The sequence below is a fragment of the Gossypium hirsutum genome, chromosome A03 (genome assembly GCF_007990345.1).
Source record: "Gossypium hirsutum isolate 1008001.06 chromosome A03, Gossypium_hirsutum_v2.1, whole genome shotgun sequence".
NCBI lineage: Eukaryota > Viridiplantae > Streptophyta > Magnoliopsida > Malvales > Malvaceae > Gossypium > Gossypium hirsutum.
Window position 1 is genome coordinate 6,381,132 of NC_053426.1, and position 5,815 is coordinate 6,386,946.

The window sequence follows — 5,815 nt, forward strand, 5'->3', positions numbered from 1 at the left end:
AATAAAAAGGTTGATGACCCAAAAAGACTCAAAAATACAATTAAAGCCATTTTGACAAAACATGTAAACGCTAGTGACCAAATTTGTCATTAAGCCAATATTAATTTAAAATAAGTCCAACCTCTTTATATTTATTATGGGTAAACTACCAAAATAGTCATTTATTTTTACATAGTTTTTCTATGTTTTCCATTTGTTAAAACTAATCCCTATACTTTTATTTTTTGAAACAATTTAATTTTTATTTTTATTTCTTTGTTTTCCTTTTCTTCTTACCTTTTATTTTTCTCTCTTCTCGTATTCTTCACTACAGAAACATAATATTTACCCACCAAATAAATCAAGTCATTGTTTCTTTCACATCATTCCTAAATTAAATTTCACTCAAAACCGAATATTAATCATTCTTAATCAAATCTCGATTTGAATATAACCTAATTTTGAAACTAAAATTTGATCTAACTAATCAATATAAAAAACCATATCCTTAATCAAATCTAAACATAAGTTGAATTTTTTACATTCAAATTTTTTTTTCCGTTTCCAAAATTGTACAAAATATAAAGATTTTTCTTTTCCTTTTCTTTTATTTTCTAACGAATAAAATTAAGCTAACAATAAAATTAATCTAAAGCTTCTTAGATATTCCTAAGCAAGCTTGATTGGAAGTCGAATATAGATGAACTGAAGAGAGAAAGAGAGCATGAAACTAAACTGGTTTAGGTAAAGTTGAGGGTAAGTTTCATATGCTGATCATTTTAGTCATTGAGAGTATAGAGCTCGTTTGAAGAATTTATGAACGTAGTTTCGAGAGGGTGAGAATGTTATAGGTAAGATAGATACTGTGATCGTGGGGGTTGGTAAAGAGGTTGAGGGAACGGGCTTAAAAAACTTTGTTGAGAGTGGACTGCCATAAGTCACAACTAGTGAGGTCTTCAAGTGAGGCGAGCTTGTGGACTAGGGCATTAAGGCATCCAAATTGGTTCGTTAAAGTGATGATGGATGATGAAGGTTTGTAGTTGTAGGGTGAGAAAATGAGAAGCAAGTTTTATGTTAGTTTCAACTTTCACCTTTCTTTTTCATAAACATTAAAAAGTTTAACAAATAGAAAATATAGAAAAACTACATTAAAAGAGATGGAGAATAGAAAAAAACAGAGGAAGAGCAGAAGAAAATAGAAAAAAAAGATAAAAATATAAAAATATAAAAAAATAAAAGAAAAAAATTAAATTGTTCAAAATGAAAATATAAAAAAAGAAGTTTACACAATAAAATTTGAATCCAAGGCTTTATAATTTTCAACAATTTTATTTTACTATTTAATCAAAGTGCCATTTGTTATTTATATCGATTTTTAATAAATATGTTTGTTACATTTTTTTCACGCAAATGGTAGCCATAATCTAGTGTCTTTCATAAGTAAAAGTACTGTGTAGGCTCCTATAGAGTCAATTTATATTTTGCCCCCCTTTTCTCGGAAAATGGGCAAATTAATTCATATATAATAGATCAAAGAGCAACTAAATTCTTTATGTTAAAATTTCATCCAAGCTAGCGTGGTTGATGAAATCACCAAATAGTTACACGACGTGTCACTTGTACTGTATGTTGACATACTTTAATAACAAAAATGAATCAAAATTTTTAGGCAAAATGACTAGTTTGCTTTTTGATCTATTGCATAACAACTAATTTACTCAAAAATTTTGAATAAAAAAGATAAAATGAAACCCATCTCTTACTATAAGCGCCTTTGTTAGAGTTGTGGGACCTAAATTCGTGTTACATAAAATAAGAGATTACTTGTAAGTCAAGTTAAACAAAATATATTTTCTTTCTAGAAGATTTAGTATTTGCAAGTCAAGTTAAACAAAATATATTTTCTTTCTAGAAGATTTAATATTTATTAGTTTAATATATTTAGCATTTATTAGCATTATTTATTTGGTTTACCAATTTAACTTATAAATAGACTCTTTCACAATTTTAGATAGTAAAATTATCTTTACCCGTGATTTTTTATTTGAAGAGATTTTTCCATGTTAAATTTATATGTTCAATTTCTTAATTTCTTTTATTTTTTTACCTTGTTCGCTGCTTAATTGAGTCAAATTTTCTATAGTTGTTTGATTATTGGAAGCGTGATAAAACCAAATCTTTTAAAGAATCCAAATGATAAACTTACTAGGTGGAGCCATCCTACAGGTCTATCAAAGGAAGCATAAGTCAATTAAAGCAAACAATTATTCAAGTTCAAACCAACAACGTAGCTAGCCTCCATATGTGCACCCACTAAAACAAAAGGCATCTCTATTTTCCCTTTCCGTCACCAAAAATACTACCTCAGATTTGGCCCAACAACCCGAGATTAATGTAATTTTAAATACCCTCAGTCAGTCCATGCCACCAAAAGTATAAGGGTCCCCTCAATCCCAATTTTTGTGTTCTTCCATTCACATGACAAACACATATCGAGTCAAAGACAGGCTAAAGAAAGATAGTCAAGCAAGCATGAATTTCATTTGTCTTTCATATATAAATATCATCGTGCTGATTTGTTTGCATCATATTTGATTGTTCAATCTAAGAATGAATTCTCTAATATTTTGATTAGCATTTACCATCGATATTGCTGCTGCAGAATGCATGTGATTAGTTAAAGAATAGAGACATCTGTTTTCACACGATTTTTACATGGAATCAATGAAGCTATAAGCTGGAAATTTTTTTAAGCCTGCTTCTACCATGGCTTTCCTCAAGTCAGCTGCACAATCCCATCTCTCCTTGTCGGCATTCATGGTAGACAATGCTACATATAGTCCACAATGTCGTGGCTGCAACTCAAGCAACCTTTTCCCCACTTCATTTCCAAGTTCAATGGCACCATGAACCTTACAAGCACCTAAAAGAGCCCCCAAAACCGAAGCATCAGGTTAAAATGGCATAGTGTCTACAAACTCGGTCGCTTGAGTCAAAAGGCCTGCTCTGCCTAAAAGATCTACCATACACCCATAGTGTTCCATTATTGGCACAATGCCATATTGGCACCACATTGATTGAAAGAATTGTGAACCCAACTCCACTCTGTTGGTGCGAGCACATGCTGTAAGAACAGCAACAAATGTGACCTCATTCGGACACATTCCGTCCACTTTCATCTTCTCAAACAAGTCCAAAGCCTCCTTTTCTCTACCATTACATGCAAGAGAAGAGATCATTGCATTCCAAGTACAAACCTCTCTATCCAACAGATGATTAAAAACTCTAAATAACCTCTTTTTCCATAAAAATCAATCAGTGCTGTGCCCATGAAAACAGTCATAACGCCCTCGTTTCTGAAAATATACCCATGTATCTGCCTCCCTTGATAGAACCCACCTTGCTTTTCTAAATTAGCACAACAAGAGAGTGCATTAACATAAGTAGCCTCGCTCGGTTTAACAGAAAATTCTATCATTTTCTCAAAAACCCAAAAAGCCTTTGCAAACTGTTTGCCCCTTACAAAACCATTCATAACACTTGTCCAAGACACCACATCCTTTTCAATCATGCGGTCAAAAAGGAAAAGAGCAGAACCCATATCACCATTTCTCCCAAAAGCATCAAGCATCACATTACACGCAACGATGCACGGGTTAAGAATTTCTTCGAACACTTTACACACATTACTTAGGCTACCGAGTTTAGTATACAAACCAAGTAACGATGTTTGCACGAAGGAATCAGTCAAGATTCCACGCTTTAGTGCTTGGGCATGGAGGGGTGAACAAGAAAGCGAGGCTAAGGAGTGGGAGGTAGAGGCAGCTTTGAAAAGGGAAGTGAAAGTATGGCCATTGGGGGGTGCCTGATAATGAAGCATGAGGGTGAAGAGTGTAAGGGAACGATGTGGGATTATGTTGAGATAAGCTCTCATTAAGGTGTTGTAAAGGAGGGTTGGTTTCCATTTGGAAGCAGTATTGAAGAGGAGAGCGGAGGTGATTAGCAGGGAATGGATTTGCTTGATTTGGTTTGGACGTTTGATGAAACGTTGAAGGTGTTGCAGTAGATACTCAGAGTTCATGGGGCTTATTCGGGTTTCAGTGATGGCCCTTTCAGCTTTCTATATCATGGGCTTCATTACAGGGAGGCCTAGATCCAATTTTCTATTATGAAGGCAAAAGAAATTTAGGGCGTTCATTGTAATTTTATGGACGAACACCACGGCTTTCAGGAGTAGGTGTTTGCAATGATGTCAGTACGGGCTTCTCATTTGCTGTTGCTGACATAGATCTGTTTCGAGGAACCACCTTCGGGCAGATTGAAGTAAGGATTTTCGAGGTGGTAGCAGGAGGCTGTGGACCTGTTGGTCTAGGATTCTGACTAGGAAACTTATTGGTAAATACTACTGGCGCATTGGAGGAGTTTGCCATAGCCGTCTTTTCCTTTATTTGGTAATTCAACAGAGCCCGAGCTATCGTGATCTGTTCAAGCTCATCATTGTTCTCTGGCTCTGAAGGAGAATTTGCAGTTTCTTTCGCCACTGGAAATAAAACACAGTATTCAATTTCGAACAAACATTTATCCCTAGGAAAAATGAAACACAGACTCACATAGTTTTAGAGATGTCCAAGCTGCCATGGCTGCATTCTTTTCTGCTCGTTTCTTGTTCTTAGCTGGTTCCCCGGTGAATCTGATTCCAATTTCCAGCCAATTCAACCGTTCCCGTAAAAATAGGCAGGTGCCTGAGACCTGATCTAAATGTTGTATACTGAGGCAATGGAGCCCCAACTCTTTCTGCAATTTCCTGTAAGAGTTCTTATAAACTCCTGTCTCATCCTAACATAACAAGGCCGGATCAGTATCAATCTCAATAAAACTCGAGATATCCAGACAGGCATATTCGAGAAAATTGAGATATAAACACAACAAAAATCATCAAGAATTTGCCAATTCACTGAAGGTGCGTAGCTTCATATGAAACAATTAACTAAAATGCCTCTCATCCTTGTAGTTCTACACGATCCCCCAACCTAAGTCCAAGCACCCCATTTTGCTCGTATTTACATGCTTTTCACTATGCCGAAAAAGGCAATTCATATTAATAATGCACCAACACTCGTGTCTCAACAAAAACAATTCATACAAAATTAAAAATGATAACTTTGATCATTTGCTAAAGGAAAACTAACCGTTTCTCTAGGAAGCATTGCCAACACGAAACCGAACCCACTCTTCCCATAAAACCTGTCCCGAAAAAACACGTTCTTTTAACCTACAATAACATTTGCATATCACATTTCTTTTTCATTTTTTTTTCTGTTGCGCAGACAAATGTTCATACACCTACTTGAACTAATTAAAGTCTGCAAGAGATTGAGACACCAAATTAAATTTTGCCTTCTCTACCGTTTTATCCTGGGGCAGTCAATTGAGATGGCCTGAAATGAAACATTTTTATGACCAAAATACCCATGATTAAGCCATTAATTACACCTACAGAACCCATATAATCAAAATACAGCAGTTTCCCAGAATATCAGAGAGAAAAAAAATTGAAGAAAAATCATAAGAATCCCATTTTTATTTCCCTCAAAAATTAATTAAGTTTTCGCTTCCATCATCTGAAAAAAAGCCAAGAAAACCCCACTGCCTTCTGCTAAATCATTAACTATTGAAGGGCATTCTAGTAATTCCCTACGACTAGCTGAGCTGAACCTCCGGCGATCACGACGGCGGAGCAGGCTAACACCAATCACACCCCACGGCTCAATTTAGCATAGAAAGACCAAAAAAAAACAAAAAAAAGGCGCGCCATTAGCGGAAGATTTGAGAAAGA

The 5,815-nt window shown here is 35.2% G+C and overlaps 1 pseudogene; it reads right to left on the reverse strand.

The window, feature by feature from the left end:
• Positions 1-2,498: 2,498 nt before the first annotated feature.
• LOC107963880 (putative pentatricopeptide repeat-containing protein At1g10330) lies at positions 2,499-5,815 on the reverse strand (annotated as a pseudogene).